This window comes from Centruroides vittatus, unplaced genomic scaffold (assembly GCF_030686945.1).
Source record: "Centruroides vittatus isolate TY-2023 unplaced genomic scaffold, ASM3068694v2 contig_958, whole genome shotgun sequence".
NCBI classification, from domain to species: Eukaryota; Metazoa; Arthropoda; class Arachnida; order Scorpiones; family Buthidae; genus Centruroides; species Centruroides vittatus.
The window spans coordinates 292,624-317,077 of NW_027122637.1; positions in this window are offsets into that span (position 1 = coordinate 292,624).

The following is a 24,454-nucleotide window of genomic DNA, read 5'->3' on the forward strand; positions in this document are numbered from 1 at the left end:
GATTAACGACTCTCTACTGTATTATAGTAATAATCGCAATTTAATGCAGTCTAAATGTACAGTATCTATTTAATTAGGCCTAAAAACTTTAATTATGATAAAAATTGTTTAATTAAATATTTTTTACGAAAAACCTCAACTTTTATTCATTCATATAATTATATAGTATCCATATAAAAAATTAATTTTAGTCTTTTACGCATAAATTAAATTAATTCGAGACTGCTTATTTGAATAGATAGTAAATTTAAGAGACAAGTAACTTTTTTCTTGATGGAAAATGTCAGTTTTTATCGATAATAATTTAAAATTGTTATCTATCTCCATGCTGACGAAAAACAAGAAGCATATTTACATTTAAGGAATGTTTAAAGTACCTGTATAGACCTATCTTATACCCACTCAAGTTCATTACTTTCACGAAAAAAGAAAAAAAAAACTCAGTAAAAACTAAACATCTAGAATTACATACAACTGAAATATTGCCTACTGATTTTCTACGAATCTTGTCGAATTAATTAAGTTTATCACTAAAGCTAAACAATAAATTGATTTGCTTAAAGTCGTATTTCCAATTAGGTATTCAGCTATAAAATATTGTTTTAGTCGTAAATAATTTAGAACATATCTGTTTATTATGTACTGTACTTGAAATTATGTCTGAATATCTTATTCTCAATTTAAAAAATATTATAAAAGACCTAACAATTGCTTACTCTTGAGAAAATAATAAGAGAATGAATTCAATTGATTGTTACTTCTCCCAGTTACAAGAAATAATTTAAATAAAATAAATGAAATGATTTACTATATTTATTTATTATTATTTATATATATATAATAATTTTGTTTGCGTAAAATGCTATGGAAACAGGAATGATAGGTAATGTACAGTACAGTACAGTACAGTATCTAGGAAAATATTTCTATATTGGTCATGATTTTAGTTTGAAATTTTTCTGCAAAAATTATAACAATCTTAATAAGAAAATAGGCGTAACATGAAACTATTCTATCAGACTTTTGCCATTTATTTTCATTACTTTCGTGAAAAACAATAAAGTAACTTACACTGTAACTCTGTGATTATTTCTGTTGATGATTATAAAAATAAATAAATAATTTTATTTTAGTTTGAAAAACTAGTATTTTCAATCACGAAAACAAAAATTCAGTTATCTTTTTGATCCGGACTTCCTTTAACCGAGCCAAAAACTTTTAAGGAAAATTTCATTTGTATGCAAACGCTTAAAACTAATTTTTCTGTGAATTAATAACATTCTAGTGTGTGTATATAGCTTATATATATGCCTAACTGAGTAAAGGAATTTTTATTATTAAGTAAATTAAATAAATCAATAAAAAATGCACAATTATGATGTGCTTTCTTTCAAAGTGAAATTTCTATTTTACACTCTTTATTCTGTGCCATTAAAGTTTGCATAGTTAATTGCTTTAAATATTAATCCAAAACGTACTTGAACTAATTGAAAATAGTAGTAAATAGAAATAAACATTTTAAAATAAATTTTAATACTTCGACTATAAAAACAAGAATTGGTACTTGATGCAAGATTCATTTATAAATGTAATCATTCTAGATGATAAAAATACAATAAGTCATTATTTTGCCTTTATTTTCTGCGATTATTTTTCCATTTTTTTAAAGTTTAAAGATTTAAAACACGATCTTCGTTTAGTCGTATAATTTACAACGTTGTAAAGTGATCGATTGGGAATGAAAACTGTCATAACAGTTAGGAATAAATAAAACTTTTTGTGACATATAGAAAATGATTTTATAATATCCTAAACAAAAATTTAAGTTTAAATTATTAAAAATTATTTTAATATTTGAAGGAGGACTTGAAAGTTTACTTCCAATTTTTTTACGCTCTAATATTCAATGGGAAAGAGTTTAAACGTCTTCCTAATATTTCTAATCTGTTTGTATAGTCAATTCAACGCCAATTATGTAGATTGCAAAAAGGAAAAAAGTAAAACATAAATTAAGTACAGTACAACGCGAAAGTGTAGGATTGATGGATAAGGTAAAGCGATCTGCCAAAAGGTATGCCTCCCGGGAGGATTTTCTATGGAAATTGGCCTCTATGGAGAAAACCCGTAAAACTCCACGTGGCCAACTCGTTGGTCAGGTGCGAACTCATTACCAGTGTTCGGTGATAAATTAATAGGAAAGAAACGGAAAATCGACTGTTTTTAAAGATAACATAGGATAGAATTCTGACGATAATGATAAAAATTCAATTTTTCAATATCAAAACAATATTTCCATTTTGACAAAAATCATTGTGTTCATTTAAATATTTAATACAAATATCGGCCTCAGTGGCGTAGCGTAGTGGGGCGGCAGGGGCGGCCCGCCACGGGCGGCACTTTTAGGGGGAGGCAAAATTACACAATAAATAATAATAATATCTTGTAAAAATTTTTGTAATAAGTATGATTATTATATTGTAAAACATATATACATGACTTTTTTATTTGTAACCTGTACAATACACAATAATGATGATTGTTCTTGCCGAAAAGTTCTTTACAATTACTGTATATTTTAGTCTTTTAAATTGAGATACCTAAATAAGAGGGCGGCGAAATTTTCCTCCGCTCCGGGCGGCTGACACCCACGCTATGCCACTGATCGGCCTATATAACTTCTAAATTACTATTTGAAATTAAAAATATAATAAAATACTTGAAATTTCAAGAATTTTGAATATTAACTGATTTTACTTCAGTTACTTTAATAGATTTCAATTAATCACAAAATGCGGCATTAGACTTTTAAACCAATGCTCTTTATAGAAAGAAAACAAAATTTTAAAACTCAAAGTGATAATTTTTTCCATATCAAAGATTGCCGCCGAATAAAAGAAATTTCGAAATTATTCCAAAAAAGTAATAGTTTAATAATTAATAAATCAAAATTTTTACCAATCAAGCGTTAAAATTTAGCAATACAATCTCATATTTCAGATAACTAATTTCCTTACGAAATTTATTCAAAAAGAATAAAAGAAACACTTTATAACGAAAAAGCCGAAGATTTCGCAAATAGGTCCATTTATATGGAATAAAAGTTGAGCAAGTCAATGAAATAATAATAACATTAGCTTAAGAAACGTAAAATTACTAATTCATCAAATATATTTAGATAAATATTGATAATTCGTAACTTAGCGCTAATCTGAAAGTAATAGATATAAAAATCTAAACAGACGTGATAATATATTTTCCTTCTTGTTAACAAATCTTTCGTGTTACTTTAAATTATTGTTGTGTCTAGTGGAATATATTGTCTGATAAATATATAGTAGATTGATTCAATAATATAGTTTTTTTCTTGTTATATTTTTTTCTGATTGCGGCTTATACACAGAAAAATACGGTAGTTATCAATCAATGTCGTCCAGTTTCTTTCATTCTGGTAGAGTTGATTTCCTCCAGACCCATTTAAATGGAGGAATACCTTGTGGCATCCTTCGTTTTTAAAGCAAAAACGTTTTAATCGATGCAATCAAAATTCTGAAACTGCTTCAAGGAAATTTATAAATATTTCATGATATGATAAAGCTCCCGGCATTTTAAACGATATTAATTTTATTCTTCTTGAATAATTATTTGAAACATATACTCAATATAAATTGCACGAACTATTTACTGTATATCAGTATATATAGTTTTTACAATCGTCTTTCCGCATGAATGAAGTGAATTTATTATTTTGTCAATTTCTTAGAGAATAGAACGATTTCAAATAATCTTATTCTATTTATGCCTCGAGTAAAATTTTTAATTAAAAATTATTTTTTAAATGATATATTTAATTACGATACCAAAAATTCAGATTATATTACGTATTATTTTCGATATCCTCTGATACGTGAACCAAAAATATTATTCATTTCTGATTACAGGTTATATTCAACTCAGACTATTTTTAAGTATTTATTAAATCACGAATGTAAAAATTTCACGTTTTAATATCCGGTATGAGTTGACAAACTTTGATGTTATTTATGGCTCCACCCATGAAGACTGGTTATGTCCCGACTTTTAAAAAATACAAATGCGATTTCGCTTCCAATAGTCTGCTATTCTTTAATGAATTTCTTTGACTCTTCTCAAATTAGCATTCAATAGTACAACTCTGAATAATAACTCAAAGAAAGATCATTAATATTTTTTTCCTTTCTTTTTTTTTATAAAAATAAACGTGTGTATAAACAGGTACGAAACAACAAGAATGTTGATATAATTAAAAATATAATGATTGTTGTATAAGATAGGATTATAACATTGAAGTAAAGCCAAAGGTAATAAGATTAATAAATATAGAAGAAATTTTACGTTTTTTTGTCTCATTTATTTTTAATAATGATAATGATAAATTATTAAATTTACAATGCGCGTAAATAATTAAAATCGAATTATAAACACGTTTAATGCATAATTTTTTAATCAATTATAATTATTTACGAATTATCTGTAAAATGGAAAAAAGTTTATCAATTTTGTACTAATTATTTAATAGCTTTTAGTAAGAGACGGTCGTTAAATTTTTCCACTCTTGATAATTATTTATACATTATAAATAATAGAAAGTGTATTATAGATCATACGATGTCACTTCTAACAAAAACATAATAGGTTTTTAAACCACCTAAAGAAATATAAGCGGGTCAATGGGAATATATTAGATAAGATATGACTAGTTTACAGACCAAACATAGTATTAATATTCGAAATTATTTATGAAACCTTGTAAATATTTATTTTTATAACATTTTAAACAGTTCTTCGAAAGTTTCCTGCCAATATAGGTTATCTGGTTCACTGATTAAAGAGGGCATCGTCCCAATGTCATATCTTCCCAAAAATGGACACGATACCCGATAAACTGACAAAAGTAAGAAAATCGCTATTTACGATAAAGAATATTAAGAAACTTAGCATACCAGAACGATGAAATTATTACATTTTACTATTGAAATAATTTACAATATAAGAAAAGTTATGCGCGTAGACCTACCATATAGCACATCTAATTTTTATTAAAATTTCTATTTTTGATCATTTATAAATCTCTTTGGCTGATTCGACATGGGCTACCCAGTTAAAGAAATTGTCCATTTACAAATTTAGTCATTAATATAATTTTTAAAAATAAATTATCTACATTAACGTGTTATTAACGTTATGATAATTTAAATTTATTCATTTTTATTATTTCAGAGTATTATGAAATGAAGAAATCTCTTCCGTTCTAATAAATATTTAAAGATATTAATAACAAAGACTTGCTTTAGCTAATGTGATTTTAATTACAAAATTCAGTAGCAATTGCGGGCGTACTCGTGCCAATTCCAGGCAACAACATCACAGATCATAGTAAGACATATAGACAAAGTGGGACTTATAAAAAGTGAATTTATATTATCCAGTAGCTAAAGGTCAGCAGATGATAACGATATCATATTAGATCAGAGAAACCGGTCTTCATTAACTACAGGTCGCTTTTATTAAGCTGGTTAAATACAGATCCATACAAGAATCACTGCAGGCGGGCCTTCAAAGAAAGAAGAATGTCACTTTTTCTTACGATGTTCATTCAATTTACTATTCAAATAAACGCTTACAAAACATATTGCTAATAATTAATGATAATCGCCTTACGTCCATTTTTAATATCTTAATTAAAATGCAGAATATTAACGCTAAAAAGTCGAAATTTTCAATTTGTTTGTTTATTTTTAATCATTTTTGTTTTATTTAAATTGTTTTTATCAATTAATTATTATTTACATATAATTATTCTAAATCAATTATAGCTTCATATTTTTATTTTATTTTATTTGTGTTTAATATAAAACGCATTAAGAAATCTTAATTTCTTATTTAATAATAACTAAAATAAATTATTATAAATTATATTCTCTGGTGCTAGAACTAAGTAGAACTGTTTACATCGGTAGTACTTTAAAAATTTTCGACGACAGAAAGTAGCACAAATTCGTATTGTTGGAAAATAGCTTAAGGGGAAACAACGACAGACAGTGATCTTCAGCTGATTAAACCGATGTTATCCCAACGCTAACAGCATTCTCTTATTTATGTCCATTTTAGTCGAATCGATTGTTTAAGAATCATTATCTTATCAGAGAAATTTGCTTTTAGTACAGTACAGTACGTCATGTTGATTATCAATTAATGTTGCATAGGTAAGTAAAAGAGATAAATGTTTTGCATAAATAAAATTATTGTTTTCAATTAAATCACTTTATATTACGTAATTTTGTGATTCACAAGTGTTGAATGCGTGTTGCTCTATTTCGTACAAATCATCTTCGTATCAGTCTTCATCGCAACTTTTTTCTTCACGTTCGATTGTTGCTTCTAATGATTACTTTAAGAGTTTACTAGATCAAAATACTTTTATAAAATTTAGAAATACGAATAAGCGAGAATTAATAATTAATATAAAATTTTCTATTCAAATGGATTTCGTAATAACAATAGTAGACTATATTTAAATTTAATATTCTTACAGAAAAATTTCTATTATAAATTACAAATTCTTCATCCTTACAAATTAAAATAATAATAATTACATTCATTTATTTAAAGAGTTTAGAATTTATTCTCTAAATATTTAAACTAATTTTTCTTATTTTTTTATATTAAAACGCGTTTTTATTTTATTCAAATGTACTGTACTCCAGTATTGAAAAATACCACACGAAATCTTGATATTACATTCAGTTTAATGCTTAATATAACAGTATCAAGCTAAAGCGGATGATTTTTTCTCTTTTTTTGCCAGAAAACCGATCTAACACGAAATGTAGAAGAGGTATGTCAATGCCAGTTTACGTATCTTTGTTATTTATTTATTTATTCTTATTTCTAATTTAAATATTTATTTCTATTTTTAATGATATAAACATGCCTTTTATACCAATTAATGTTATTACTAAGTATAAATCTTACTGTATAATAACTGATCTATAAAGCTTTATCAATTTGGATTCCTAATCATATACAACTTAGAAAAAGTACAATGCATATTTGTTTGTTGTAGAAGCTATTTAGACTGCTCAGTTCCAAGCAGTTCATCGAAACTTTAATTCACGTCTTTTAGACAATTATTAAATCACATTAACACAATTTGCGCAATAATAATCTATTTTCCAATAGATTCGTTTCTTACAACTTCTTAATGTTAACACCACTTTTAATTTCCATTTTTAAATAAATATTCTATTAATAATTATAATTAATATAATAAATTTAAATTAATTAATTTTAAAGTATAAATAAAGTTTAAATTCTATTTATATTTCAATATTTTTATTAATTTTTTTATCTAAAAAAATTAGAACAAACAATTTCAGTATGGTAAAACAAAGAAGACTTGTCAATTATAGGTTTAATAGATGAAGAAGAAAAAAGGAAGTGAAGAAGAAGAATGCTTTATTATATATTATTTAAACTTATCACACAACACTTCAAACCGTTACAAAAGTAACAGTAAATTATGGATAACTTAAAAAATATTCATTCACAACTAATTTAGAAAGTATTTTCGTTATGCCTTGATTGCTTCTAACCATTGTTAATTGTGTAGAAAAGTTTTTTTTTCCCCCTTCCCAGCAGTTAACTGTAAATTACTGCAAACAATAAAAAATAATTTTGAAATTAGTACTTAAAACATTAAAACGCCAAAGTTTACGATTATTTCACTAACTCAAATATTAAAACTGAAAATTAGAGAAGATTCTGGAAGTAATAAAACAGGCCATTTCTAAATTTAATAGAGGAAAGAAAAACAAAGTGAAATTTAAAATACTAAATAGAGATGTAAGCTTAGTAGTATCTTCGTGGAATCTTAACTTATTCGCTATAATAAACTTCATTGTTCCATTGTTACAATTATAGCATATATTTAATGATTAATAATCTAAAAACATTTTGCTGAATATAAAGTTTTCCATATCAGTTTAATTATAGTTTAGTATTGTTATTACTTAGTTTATAGCATAGTTTACGAATTATACCATATTCTATATTTATGATTATTGCAAAAATTACTTTAATGAGGAAATTTTAACTATATTTACGTTCTGAATTTTTTAAATTTTAGAAAGCTTAAGTATTCTAATTACATGTTTTTTTCTATTTTTCTTTGTATTTTTAAAATCCTTACAATGTTTAGATTAAATTACAAACATCGAATTCAATACTTTCTTCCAAAATTATTGAATTTATTTATTATTTTCTTTTTAATAGTTTTGTTTATTTAGATACAGAATGATCGAAAAGTCGCTGTGCATGGTTTGTAATACAAAATAATTTTTTTGATCACTTCGTAATCTTGCTATTTAAATTTATATTAAATATACTATTATAATAAATTATAAACGTAGCATTTACATAAAACGTTTTGATATTTCCAATTTGTATTATTTTTATTAAAAATCATTTGTTTTTAATACAAATAATACATATATTAATATTAATTTCTTAACATTTTATGGATTTAAGAGTATATAACTTATAAAGAGAGTATATACGTAATAAGAATAAATATTTAACAAACGGTCCACTATAAGTTTTAAAATATTAAGTAACGCTTCAAATAAATAATTACTAAAATAAACTTATTCAATTTCGTTTATGAGAAAATAAAATCTTACTGTTTCGTTCTTCTTCAAACCTCCAGTAAACTCTATTTTTGCTTTCTTGTAAAAGAAAAGAATGCGTATACTTTTTAACTGTCAGTTAAACACGAATTACAACGTTTAAGTTTCGAAAGATAGTGGGGATCGCAACTGCAGCTTTCGCATTTTAAAGTAATGATGGCTTGGATAAGGATAGTCAATAAGAAGAAACGTGATTTAGCATTTTAAACACGCATTTATTGAATGCCATACTTCTTTACAAATAGAAATAACACGCAAAAAAACCCAGTGTATAAAACTATTGACGAATTATACTTCCTTATAAAATTAATTTGTAAAATTAATGATTATTATAAATTAAAAATTTGCAAAGGAGCGAAATTCTTTGCTACAATAAAGTTTCTTTTTTTTAACAAGAAACATTGCTTTTAATATATTGCAACATTGCTTACTACTAAGAAAAAATAGAGAGGCCCTCAATATATTTGTACATAATATTTTATAGCGTGTCGTAATATTTATATTAAAAAATTCTTAGAATTCAAATAAGAGGGCGTTTCTTTATTAACAGTATCAATTTATTAAGATAGAAGTTCGAGAATTTGATTTTTATCTATAGCGGGTTAAAGTTTATCAATAGGGAAAATTTATGCATTAAATAATACCGAACGATTGAAAGTATAATAATGAATGAGATGAGAATGAAAAATGAGAAAGCAACACTTCGACCTAACTTAGAGGCCTGTTTAGTAATTTGCTAACGGCTAAAAGATAAAAATGTTCTTAACAATTAGTTCAAATGTCAAAATGAGCAATTTCCTTTCGAAATTCTAACACTTCTTTAACTGTAATTCATTCAACAATTATAAATGTTAAAGTATTATTAGTTTACTTTTTCAGCTTCCTATAACACATAGAATACCGTTAAATATTATTTATAATTTTTCGACAGTGTTATCGCTTTGAAAAATATCTATATTATAAATAACTATAACTGCATTTTGTTTTATAAAATAAAAATTTGCGAACGAACGTATAGTAATAAATAATATAATTGAGTTTTAGACTTAATTAGTTTTTATTAATGACGTTAATAAATTATATTAACGGGAAAATATAAATAAGAAAGCTTAGATATTGTTAATGACCGATTCCTTAAGAAAATTCAATTAAAATATATATATGTATATTTCCAATTTAAATTAGAATATCATTATACATGTATTTTTACAACAGAATACTTCTCACAGACTTTTATACATCATTTTCTTTTAATTAGACCATATATTAATATCTTACAGATAAATTTAACTAAACATAGGCTATAGGCTAATTATGTTTAAAACTACAAAGTGCATTAATGGTAACATATTCAAATAAAGTTAAAATAATACAGTATTAAAATTAACATTGATTATTATTTAATAACTAAATAATAAGAAAAACCTGTCAGGATTCATTACTCACCATTTAATTGTAAGATAATGATAAATATTTTCATCATATCGTGTCTTGTAGTAAATATATCCTAATACTACTGACCGAGCAAAGAATGCTAACAACAATAAAAATAAGCTTGTTTTTAACATTCTGAATCATTTTATTTACTTTCAAAATATTAGCTTTAATTGCACAGTACAGTACTTAAATATAGGCATACATCTAACACATCAATATTTAAGCTGTAAAGTGATATTCTGTTAAACTAATTAAAATAGAATAAACATAGATAAATAAAGAAATAATAATGTGTAATAATGATTAATGTTAATTCATCTCCAGGTAGAAATTAAAATCTAAGTAAAAATACAACAAAAAGTTTTATCCCAAACAGAAAGAAGGCAAGTCTTCTGATGATAAAATAATTCGAATAGACTAGTGTAAATTTTTCTACACTGAAACATTGACCAATTTTTTCTCTCGCATTTTTAAAGTATTTGGAAAGCTATGAAAAAGTATAAAATCGATTCTATCCAAAAAGAACTTCATATTTCTGTTTAAATTTGTCTTTTTTTAAGTTTTTTTCTTTCGATGATAAACTTAAATGTGGTTTATAGGCTAAAATTTACAATTTGAATTTTACTAAGTTTCATTACAAAAATCAACAGCGAGTTCTACTGTTTATGTGATTTCGAAGTTTTGAACCCTGCATTTAGGTATCTTATTTACATTTTATTTGAACAAAAGTATTCAAAGTTACGCGTTCCGATAAGGACATCAACTTAGAATGAAATAACACACCAAAGCACGAATCGAGTGTAAAGAAACTGCAATAAATATGGAGACTGACTTGTGAGTAATGAAGCCATCGACTGATTATATAAGTTATATAGGAATCAGAGTTGCTACCGGTAACTTTCGGGATCGATTTCTCCGCCTCCAAACGCCTACAGTAATTCCGAATATCTCGTTCGAAAGATATTTGTTTTCTTATATAGTGTACAAAATTTCAGGCTTTTTTATCCGGCACTGAAGAAACTCCCAGAGAAAAAACTACTGGGCGTAGAGAACTCAAATTTTAAACCTATCCTTTCTCGTTATCAATGAGTTTCCGGCGAAACTTCCGGGTCGATAGGTCAAAATTCTCTCGGGGTTCCCCTAGAGCTATTTAACTTATCGTTTAACTTTTATGCTTATAAGGATAACATTGCATCGAAACGAATGATTTTTATTCAAAATGTTATCCAGAATAAGAAAAGATCAAATTTATGCAAATTAAAACTTTTTATAACGTATTTACTAAATAGCATATTGAAAGCATTTGGTCAGCGGCCGTCCCGAGCCCCGACCGAACTTTATTATACAGTATCACAGTCTTAGGTCTTGATGTAATAACACAATCATTAATAATAATATTTAAAAAAAACAATTGATATCCAAACAAAAACATCTGAGATGTAAAAAAATTAAGCCAAGTAAAACCTTATGACAATTTGTTGTATTATTTGCTGTATTATTGTTTTCTACGAAGCGCTTGGAAGCGATTTGTAGAAAACAATAATACAGGTAAAAATCTTGTGGATACCCCGTTCGAAGCGCCAAGTTTATCTTTACGAAGGAAAAACTACTAAAAACAAAAAACAAAACAGTTTTACTGTCGTCTAAATTGTCGTAAGTTTTTATTTGGCACAATTTCTTTTACATCTCAGATGTTTTTGTTTGGATTGTTTTTACAAAAATTATCGCATCTACAAAGGATAATGTCAGTTGGCTTCACTGGCCCGGACTGGCCCGGACTGGCCCGAATAAAGTCGATGAAAAGTAAATTTAATCGAATCCGAGTTAAGACGAGTAATAAAATATTGTTACAGTAGAAAGAAGACTCGAATCAGTAATCGACTTCTGCCAAGATGCCAACTTACACATAAACGATTACACGTAAGATTTCTATCATCATTGTGAATCCTACCTTACGTTCCTTGATGAAAACTACCCAAATGTGGAAAGAAAATTTATGTTTAAGAGGACGACGCTAGAATAGTCTTCCGTTACTAACGAGTAAGAATTACTGGGTGAGAAGTTACTGGAGAGATCAACAACTCTGTAAACATTCAAGAAATCTTAAATATTAATAAGTTATGTTATTTTAAAGACACTTATTAATGATAAAAATGGGTATTATTAATTTCATCTTATTTATTTATTCTATCGTTTTTGAAGTCCGCGAAGCGTATCTTCCTGATTTACATGTATTTGAATAGGAAATCCACGTAAACTCTAATTCGAAAAATAACATTGTATTTTTACTGTATGTTCAAAAAAGATTTATGTTTTTCTAACAAAATTAATACAGCTTGATATTTACACGACAAATATTTCAAATATTAATTCTAAGTATTCTGATACAAAAATTATTTTTAAGTTTTACCGATTTATCAATTGAACAACATAGTAATCGAGATTCGCAGAAACTGTAATTTTCAACTCTTACTCTCCCGTGAGTACTAAAAGAACCATTTTAATCCTACTTTCGTGGGTTCGGCCGGGCCCACAAAGCGGGGACCGGGATGGACCACTCCCCGAAAATTTCCCGGGAGTTTCTCGTCTCCCGGATTCATTTCGGTTCGGTAGCCGACCTCGGACATCCGGCAATAATAATATAAATTATACGAGTTAGTCTACCTCTCGAATAGAACAGAATACTTATCCGAACTTAAAAATTAACTTAGCCTAAATGTAAACAAAAGAATACTTAGTATAAATAAAATTGAAGTTATATGCGATAATTATCATCTGTGAAATAAATATTTTTTCAAACTCTTTCTCGATTATTTTAAATGCATATTTTTAATTACAAAGTAATTTTTGTATACCAGAATATAATTAATAAGTTATTCAATAAAAATGACGATAAGTGTAGTTTATGATAAAATAAAATAAATTATTTCTTCGTAAGCAAACATTGAAGAACCAAAGAAACCGTAACGAAAAGTTAATTTTATCAGATTTCAGTGCTCTATATTTAACCCACCCGATAAAATTCCAGTTTAATATTAGGTCTAAAACTTGTTATGGTAATATTTATAATTTATATTTATTTTTCTTCTAATAAGATGCAATCGTTTACCAATTAACATATAAATTAGTTGTAGAATAAGTCTAGAAATATAGATGACTGGCATGATCTACGTATATTAATGGAAACAATTTGAAATGATAAAATTGCAACCATATTGTATGAAGTTATCAATGACAAGACGTCAAATTCGAGCAAACAGTTTTATATTAGAGGTGGGCCATGCCTATGTAATTAGGATCGTGTTATTAGATGTTCCATTTCGAAACTCTTTCTTGTATTTTTAGACAACGCTAACACGAAAAACCTGTTTTAAGCTACTTCCAGCACAACTCTTTCGCTAATTTTTCCATATTTAGATTCATCTTTTTACAGTCCTATTTGACATCATAAATTAGCATTGTTTTTAAATATTCTGTTAAATTTTAAAATCAAATTTAAAGTATTTCGATGTAAACATTGACGAATAAAAATAAACTTTAGTAAGTTTATCTGAACGATTCTAAATGTAAATTATTCAAAAAAATTAAATTGGAACGTAAATAATAGAGGTTAAATAAATCCAATTACCGATTTCTGGTAAACAATAGAATCTATTTAACATTAATGTCTGATTTTATGTTTTAAGAGAAAGGTTAAGCGAAAAAATATGTTCTTTGTTTCGACATTTTTAAAAGTTAGAAAAACATTTTAATGGAGACAGGCAAAAATGAAAATGATACGTTAGCTAATAGAAAGGTTTTAAGAGATATTATCAATGAAAAATTGTCCATTTATATGAGAACACGCAATAAAATTATTCTTATGTGGGATATTTACATATTTTATCAAAAATTCCGGCCTTATCGTGTGCTAAACGTATAAAGATTTACGTGATAAAAATTGCTTTAATTGCTAATTATTAATTAAATAATATAAAATTAAGTATAATGAAATTTCTTTTAGTTATGACTTATATGTTTGTATAGACCCGTTTGCACTTAGCTGACGATCCAGGTTCACGTTCAATATTTTTTTAAAATAATCTATTTACATTTATTGCAAACATTACAACGAGCAAATGATAGCATGTTTGCATTTGAATTAGACGTAGCGCTTTATCATTTTCATCGAATGTAGGACGATTGTTTGATCGGTCAGTTGACTCTCACGCTTTTAAAGAAGAAGAAATATCAAAAAACTGACCCATTTTATTGCCCAAGCAGGTATAACTATGCTTAATGTAGCTCCACTCCTATAATTCACAACGAAACATTCTTTAAATGCTTAAAAATCGGTCATTCACTCACGAAAAAATCAGCCAAAAAATTATTTTAAAAAAATTTTATTTCGTTCAATTAAAATTATTTTTACTTCAATCTAAGGAAATTTCACGTTTGTTAACACATATTTTGTTTTAAACGATAAATGCTTTTAAATATCCAAATAAAAACTACAGTCTACGAACTTCTCATACGAAATGATTAAAAATATTTTAAAATTTACTTTGATTTGAAATTTAAACTACAAAAAAACTTTATAAAGCGCACGATGAAATTATCTTCAATAAAAAAGAGTAATAAAAGTAATTTCGAGAAATCGATTTATGCATGATTGATTAGAAAGTCAAAGTCCTTATCAATATTATTATATAGGCTATGAAATAACAAAAGTACTCTATTAATACGGGTTAGTAACTATTTACCTCACAAATTGAGCCTTAAGATTTTACTTTAACATAACATGTTAAACTCAGTAAAGTGGAAACATTCGTTAGTTGCGCTCCATATATTTAATATGGCTCGATCGTTAGTTTTACAACCTTTAAACAAATGTTGAATGTACTCTTTTATCTTTCCCTACAAGAAATTAGTTTAATAACCGAACAGATACAACACCATGAAATCAGAAAAGTTAACTTCCTTTATAAATGCTTTCCTCTCGTTGTAACTTGTGAGCTTTATAAAATTGGATTTTTTTTTCCCTTACAAAAAATTTATTCGAAACATAAATTATCGATTTAATGTAGATCAAATAATTGGATCAAAGTGCGAAAATATTCTTTAATTGATATTTAATCAGACCATTCACAACTTGTTTGGATAATTAAACTGATTATTTTCATTTGATTAATCATGAATACTGCGGTTTCTCTAGAACATATCCTAATTACGTTATTTATAGACTATACATATATATAATAAAATAAAATCTACTAATCTATACGAAATATATGAGTTTATTTTCATATTTTTTTACGCTTTTATAATGAAACAACCATAAATAAATGCAATAATATACATGAGAAATCGAGGAATTAGTTTCCTTATATGGTTGCATTCTTGAAGATTAATTACGAATGTTTTCGCCTTACTTGCACATTGCAGTGTTTTATTTTAAGCGCTGAATTTAATTAAGTTATAATACTATAAATAACAAATAAAATGAAAGCAAAGATTCCATCAATAGGCTATATTCAAGCCTTAAATAATTAAATAGCTTTCAAATAAAACTTTGAAATAAGTAATTTACACGAATAGGATAAAAAAGAAAATAAAATTCGCATAAAAGAAAATAGGCTACGACAAACTGAACTATCCGAATATTATACTAGTCCTACTTTCTTTTACTTTTTTGCAATTAACAAAATTGTTGAATAAAAAAAAAACAAAGTTGTGTTTTTATTCCTGATGATTTAAAATAGAGCATCATAGTTACAAATTGTATTTTATGTTTATTTTTGAATCATGAGGGTTATTTTAAATGTATTTATATAGGCCTACATTATCCAACTTTTGGAATCTATTAAAATATATAATTTACTGTACTATTGTTACAGTTATTTTAAAGAAAATTTTTAACTTTATACTAATTTAACATTCCTTAAATCAAGAAGTAGAGATATTAATTGTGCTATTAAATAGTATAAAGTAATTAAAAAATTATATGTTGTTATCATAATAAAGATATGCAGGTCTACCATTACGATTTTGTACAGTCAGATTTTAAAAGAAACACGGTGAGTAAGCAACTGTTCATCTATAAAAATTCGATGATTAAGTCCATCTATCGATTTCGAAAGACGGACAAGCAATACAAAAGATGTTTAGTTATCTACTGGAAATTACTTGTTTACGAGGAGTCGAGCTCCTTTGTTTCAGAATCATCTTTAGAAAACAGATAACCTAACAGGAAATAGTTACGTCACTCAGAGAAGGAAGATAAGCTCTGACGTCAACACAGAGGTATTTGTTGAGTGTTAACGGTTAAGCTACTATTGTTCGGGTAGAGATACCTGTTTGGTACCCGAAGCACGACTCGTAAATAGTAACGATCAATGATGCCTCGAGGGATCTCGGAATGCGTCATAAATTCTCGTTACAGAAGAGAAGTTTTGCTTTCTAAAATTGGTATATCTATAACTGGAATATGCCTAGAAGTGATTGATCTTTATAGAATTAAAAAACAAAACAAAAAAAATACCGTGATATTTGTAAACTTTATCATAATACGCAAAAAATTCATGGGAAAATAAAATTTTAAAAATAACAATTCGAAATGTATCAATCACTTCGGATTTATTCGTAATTAAACATAAAACGGATAAAGTTAAAAAAACAGCAAAGTTTCATTGAACTCTGACGAAATTATAGTGGTTTTGCTACATAAAAGTAGATAAACTGTTTTATACTCTATAATTTCAGAAAGTGGTAGTTGCTTTTCACTATGCTTTTCACGAAAGTTTTTGTTAGTTTTTATATCTAGTCCCGCTTGATTTTTCAAGCTTTAATTAGAATTTTCTTTGGAGCATTTGATCTACATTATATTGAAATCTAAAAAAGTCCCGAGATCTCACTCGAGAAGAAATAAATACTATATTTTATGTATATTTTTAACAATATACCCTATTGATACCTTAATTTAAATTTAGTTTATTTACTGGCTACTTTTAGTTGCAGATTATGTTGCCTCGGAGAATAGTTTCTATATTGAATGTCGTCGAACGACATAATAGCCTAAGTCTACACACAATTTAATAAAAACAGGCGTATTACATTTTAACTAAATGAAAAATTAAGCGATAAATTGCACATTCAATTATTCATTAACCAGTTATCATGTTAACTATAAATGTTTTAGTAGACCAACGATAAGAAATAAAAGGATAACGGTTTATCTACATTTTCCCATATTATTCGTAGCCTTATGTAATAAGTCAATAATAAAATGAATGCATATTTAAAACCGTTATGTATTTTAATCGGTCCACCAAAGAATAAACTACCTTATAATAAAAGATTATCTTTTCTAAGATTGTAATGATAAATAAATGATGCGAATAACTTTATCAAGATGATCCACTGGTCTGTTAGTTTCTACGTTACAGCATTTATTTGTGTTTAAATTATCATATAATAACTTTAATATATTAGATCATCTAAACATGAAGATATAAGTTATATGAAGACGATTTTAACTCGAATATTTTATTAATAAAACGATGATTTTGTAAGTTCTTACTTAAATTTCATCGTATTTCTTTTTCTAATTGAGGATAATTGATTAAAAGTGATATAAGAAATTAAATAACCAGTATCTTAATAAAACAAAATGAAATAATAGATTATGTATAAGTTTATAAATAATCTATCACTGGAAGACGGAAATATGAAATTTTTTAGTTTAAAAGAAACGTGACAAATTGTATCGTACGAATTAAATCCACATGATTCTGATGCAGCTTAACGCTTGAATTATTTAAGATTGGGAATAACTGGGTCGAAAAATATTTTATCGATGTTTATCCGATTTCCGCTTTCTTTAAGAATTTGATGTATTTTCCGCAATTCTATGCCAAACGTAAAACTTTTATATTTTAATATCAGAAATATAAAATTATCTTTAAATCAGATAAGAAGTGAATTTCGGATTTCTCAAAAGGAAAAATCTAATTTTTAGGAAAAGAATAGCGGAAATTCTCAATGTCTTTTAAATTGTAAGGTTTTGTTGCCACATTACAATATGTCAGAGTGGCATTAACTGTGTTCCAAGGACGTTGGGAGGTCGCGCTCTCTTCAGATCAGCCTCAGGTGGAGGAGGGTCGATCCAGCCTACGCCATGCACAGCGACCCGTCCGGTTCCGGACATAATAACAACTACACTTTATTTTCACAAATGCCAAACATAAGAAAAAAAAAGTTTAATTCTTAAGATAGAGGGCAAAATAATTGCATGTTAAATAAAATTAATTAAATAGTTTGCAGTTAAAGTGCGATAATCAATTCTAATTATTAAGTACAGGCTACCACTATTCGTATTTTTTATGTTCACAATTAAAACTAAACGTAACGGATAGCATTAGGGAAACGTCAAAATAATTAATAATTACATTTTATAATTTATTATAATTTTTTTCTATTTTAAAGCTCGTTAATCTCGGTTTAAATTAATCTTAACTAATTTTAGATTCCCTCGCCAATAGGCATAGAAAATATTGCTATTATTTCCTGTTCGAGTTCTTTATTCTCTTTCGAACATCTATTATAAGTTACTATAAAGCAGAGTATAAATTGATAAGACGTTATCAAAACTTTAAAAGCAAAATAATTATTGTAAAGAGAGAAAATTTATATTTATTTTATTCGAAAATGAAAAATAATTAGATAAAATTCATGCGTTATTTAATGCAACACTTTTCTTACTATGAACATTTTAAATGTTAATATATAATAAATATTGTTATGTCTAGCTCTAGGTATAGTAAATATATTTTTATATCCATAGATAAGTTTATATAAACGTGCAAAAGAGTTTAAATTAAAATAATCATTTCTGTCGTCAATACTATTTATAAGAATTTTAGGAAAATCCCGAGTAGTCAATTTAATACCCCATTAATCTAATTATAATTTCACGTAGGTTTGCTTATCCTATATTTGTTATATTAATAAAGGTAAAACTCTATCCTCATATATTTAAATACGCAAAAAATGCACATTTATAAATATTAAATTCGTATAAACAACAGCTCGGATCAATAAAACATTTTCCAACAAAACTTTCTTTTGCTGAATAAATATTTAAATATTAATTTTTACATTTTTATATAATATTATGGTCTAGACAATAAAAATTGCCGTTATTTTCCAAATAAGTTAAAAATAGATATAAATATTAACATTTTACAGCTTTATATCAAATAAATCCTATTAAATTTTCTTATCCTTCTAATACTTCTATTTTTAATTCATAATTATTGGATATCTTACTAACAACTTTTATAGAAATTTCACTAGTTTATTGTATTTTCTCGATTGTTTTAGTAATACAAATTAATAAAATTCGATTCATTCAAAGAAATAATATCGTCGAAGATTGACTTTTAGATAAATTTTCAAAACTACAACGAAATATCTTCAAAATATTTCTTTATCAAATAACCTATTATAAGCACTAAATTATATACCGTATATTTGTACAGTACATAACCTATAGGCAATATATAAATGTGCATACTTTGTATTTTTCAAGATTTAATTTGTATAAAAGTAAGGAAACTTGAAATATTCTGGCTTACCCTTAAAATTTTTACTTATACGGCGTAGGATATATTATCCTAAAGTAATTCGTCCTTTCGGGATAATGGATAGACTTACGTTTGAATATTTCTGAAGTACTTTAGAAAAGTTTTCGAGTGAATAATCCTAATGGATAATGATATTCGCCCTTCTAAAGACTTATCGTCCGAAGCGTACTTAGGGTCTAACACTTTAATAAATGGGCCTGGGCTCGATGCAACTTACCGTATGTTGTAACAAGGGCATTACTTATGACTTGGTCAGATCTCTATCTTTAAGTGAAACCATTGTCCACTTATTTACTCGGTCGCCGATAAGTCGATTACGATTGCCGACGGATACGTAGCCTACCTAACCCAGGACGGTTGTTAACGTATAGAAAAAACTAAAAGAGGTCTCCTTAACCTGTATATTCAACAAATTGGTCGGGATCTATATTTTCTGATTATCATAAAGAATGAAAGAGCAAAAAAACTGAATGCCACTTTGTTTTCCATTATTTTTCAAACGAAAATTATTATAAAACGGAAAATGTCAAAGGTAATGTCGAAATCGGAACGAAACCAGTAAAGATTATAATCGGTTGTAAAATATTAATCCATTTTGCAATCGGAATTACTTTTAAGTTTCGATTTACGCCAACAACCTACATATTAATGTTTGACTATACATATTTTGGAGTTATTTCGTTAACGTAAACGCCGACTTTCTCTTATCAAATCAAATTGACAAAATTTCGAATTAAATAATTCCACCCGCTAAATTAAGTGGACATATATAAAAACGTTTTTTCATTTCTTTAATGTATTTTCCGTATGTATCACAAGATTTTATTTTTCAGATTTACCGAGAAGCTTTAACTGAAATTTTTAATAGAATTTCTAACCAAGTCTGTAAGAGCTTACCTTTTCAATTAATTCAAATAAGTCAAATTTACGCAAAAAGAAGGAAATCGAATCATCATTTAAATATTGCAATAAGTATATATATTTTGAATATAAAAATAGCGTGCGAGAGAAAGGAGGAAAATACATTACAACTTAAAATGGTATAAAAAAATATTGAAAAAATATCGAAACTATTTATAGTTTTTCCTTTTTTTTTTTAATTTGAAATCAACGAGATTATCTAAATTAAATAGAAGAATCTCATTATTATGTGTAAAACTTTCATTAAAATGTATTAGGCTAAATCCTAATCGAAAAAGTATTTAAATTATGTAAAATTTAAAATCACACGCAAATATTTTTTTTTTAAATATTGTACAAGTACTTAATATTTTATAACGAATGCGCATTAATTAGTTATATAAGGATAAAATAAATATGTTATGTTTTCTTATCGATGAAAATGACATTTTTTTAATACTTTTAATAATGTTTCCGATCTTTAAAATTTGATAACGAATATAAATCTTTTATATTATATAATTAAATTTTCTAGTGTTAATTAATTTCACAGATAGACCTAAATTTTAAAACTACTTTCTTCGGGGGCAAACGATAAATTTTATTTTTAACGCCAATGTATTTTTAACGAGGGATTTAATCACGCTTATTCCGAGTTACGGTCTGTAAAGCCACGTATAAACAAAGAAGTTAAACATATTTTAACTCGGTCGGCTTAACTATCTATCAATAGTTTACATTTCAAAACATAAAGCTTTTACAGAAACTTAAGTTCTATTCATATTTTTATTGTAAAAGAAACGGTAAACTGTTTATAAAGCGTCGTACAAGTGAAAAAAAAATTAATGATACGTGTAAGTTCTTATATAACTTGATTTCAAAGCGTGAAATTTCTAACCAACTTACTTACTAATAAAATTTTTGATAGATTTAATTAGCTCTAATTATACGTGAACCATTGTTGCCTGCAAATTTAATTGTTTATAGTAAATTTTTAATATGAAAAAAGTCTACTTAAAAGGAAGCAAAATCAATTAAAGTAATAAGATCTACAATTACTTATTTACATAACTTTAGGATCTATATATATACATTATGCGGATTACAACTAATAGAGTAGCTATGTTAACGTAACATACACGAAATGTAGGAACGAATTTAATTCTCCAGAAGTTATTGTTCGAGTGTGTAATGAAAATTAGATGTTTCAAACAATACGCTTCAATCTACTGCCGGTTTGTGTGGGATATAAAAGAAAGTTACTATTTAGCCAGCGGCTATATTTTAATTATTATAGTAATCCGAACTATTTGCATTTAACCAAGAAAAACAATGCTTGGCGAGAAGATGGACCGTTCATCAATCATCGGTAACAATAATCTTACCTGTATTAGACATAGCCTTCTGCCTTGATCGACTTTACACACTCATGATTAACTCCGTGCCGTGTCTTTAGACAAGTTCTTCGACACACAGACATGCGGGGAAAAAAATTAAAAAAGTCGACTGGAATAATGAAAAACGGCGTTATTCCAACACCCGTTCATATTCGGAAACATCGAGGCTTGCACCAGCAGAAAAACAGTCGAGTTGTCGGCGTGAAAACGCCGAATTTTTGTCGGTTTATCGGCGCAGCGCGGCGCGGTTAAAAAGGAAATCACAGAGAAACGAGTTTTTAGTACACGGTCGCCAGATGAACTGTCTGTTGGAGAAGTGGGAAATACGGTGGCGGTCGACTGTAACAAAAAGGGCCAATCGTTGTTACTTTCGTCGCCTTGGCAACACTTTCTAACCAATTGGCTCGCAATCGAACGCGGTGGCAAGTGTACTACTAATTTTCTTTTATGATCTAATGCCCAAATTATTTTGCGTTTAAAAAACATACAAACACTTTCTTTCTTTTTTCACCAAGAATCTAAAATAAACAATGTTTAAAAATACTTTCTATAACAGAAATTTACTATTAAAAATTATAAAATTCGATCTGATTTTGTTCCAAATAACGAAAACCTTAAATTTTTAATGAAAAGAATAATTTCGAGAATCGCTTAATATTCGTGTAATTAAAGATGATGATTAATTATTGAAAAATTCCTATTTATTATTATTTTTTATACAATAATAATAATAATAATTACGTCATTTTCATTTTTGAAAATTTTATAACGGAATATGCAATAATTTTCAATGAAAGTTCTGTGGATCTTTGTAATGAATTAAACACCATTTAATTAATATATTTGTCGTTAATACTATTAGAGTCCAAATATAATCAATTCTGTTAGTTTTTTTAATTACCGCAAATGTCGAAAGATGTAGCCTGTAGGTTATGAAAACTGCACGCTTACATTAATTAAAGTTATATTCTCATTTAGTAAATATTACGCTATGTAAATACATTTTTGGTTAACAGCTACTGTTAATGAGTACGAGAAATTTATATTTATATGTATATACTTAAGAAAGTATCCTTGAATTATAAATATGGAAAGATAAATACAATGTTCAATTAAGAAGCTTCTATTATTATCCCGTACATTTAAGATCAGATAATATAACCGATTTACAATTGTTAGCAAGTAAATAGCGTTGCGAATGTCTCATTTGATGTTTGACAATCAGTAGAGCGTACCAAGACAAATCGACGATTCACATCCGAAAATATCTGAATTTTTTTTTCTTATAGAATAAGACAGAGCGTGTCCGTTTTAATGATAAAAAAACCACACTCGTGTCACTGACCACCGAAGAATTGTAACTGAGAACCGTTAGGTTTGTGTGCTTTGTTACGCTCGGAGGGACTTTCCGTATCCCAAGCTTTCTTTTAAGAGGAAAATCGTCAGATGTGTTCGTTCCGTTGACCTACAGTTATCATTTTATCAAAATAAGACAGATTATAAACACAATTTAGCACGAAATGTATACAACATTAACGTTTCTGTGCACATGATAAAAAATTAAAATTTATAATCTTCTTGAATAGCACCGAGAATAATTTGCATTTCGGTTTAGAATAATATTATTGCGATTTTTTTAATCACGTTCAATAATTAAAATTATATTTTTACCTTTAAAATAATTTTTTTTTTGTCATTTTAAAACAGATATTACTAATTTAATGCGGTCGCGATAATGTAAAATAAATATTTTGAACAGCAGTATTTGGGTTACAATTTCTTTCGATAGTGAATCTATTGATTTCACGTACTACGTGTAACATCACATTCCATTCCACGTACTTTTTTCAGTATGCATCTTCACGAATTTGCTTACGCTGGAACTTTAAATGATATCGAAGTGAAGGATGTAAAACTTGTCTACTTTTTCTTGATTTCAATGATTATCGTCTGCATATTTTTACATTTTAAAAACTTTTGTTTGGTGTTTCGTTGTAAATATTATAATATATTACCCGGCTTTTACGGCACTTGTTATTAGCGCACTTTCTCCAATCACGTGATTTTCCGCACGCTTTCTTTCCAGGGCGGAGTAGATCCTGAGTCATCCCCATTGCCTTCTTCCTCTTGTAAGAAGTTGCGCGATGCACATCACTGACTAGCTAGTTCTTTTCCGCTCGTTTGATTTTCTTTTCTACAATATAACTGTGCACTCGATTTGCAGAGTATTGTATCCCGTGTTCGCTACAATTATCATCATGTAACCCTCTCCAATTACGTTACAATTTACATTACGTTCTTCGTACTTATTCCCATTCTTTATATTACAATTCGCGCAATTGGGATAATTTAAACTATAAAACAATTTTGACTT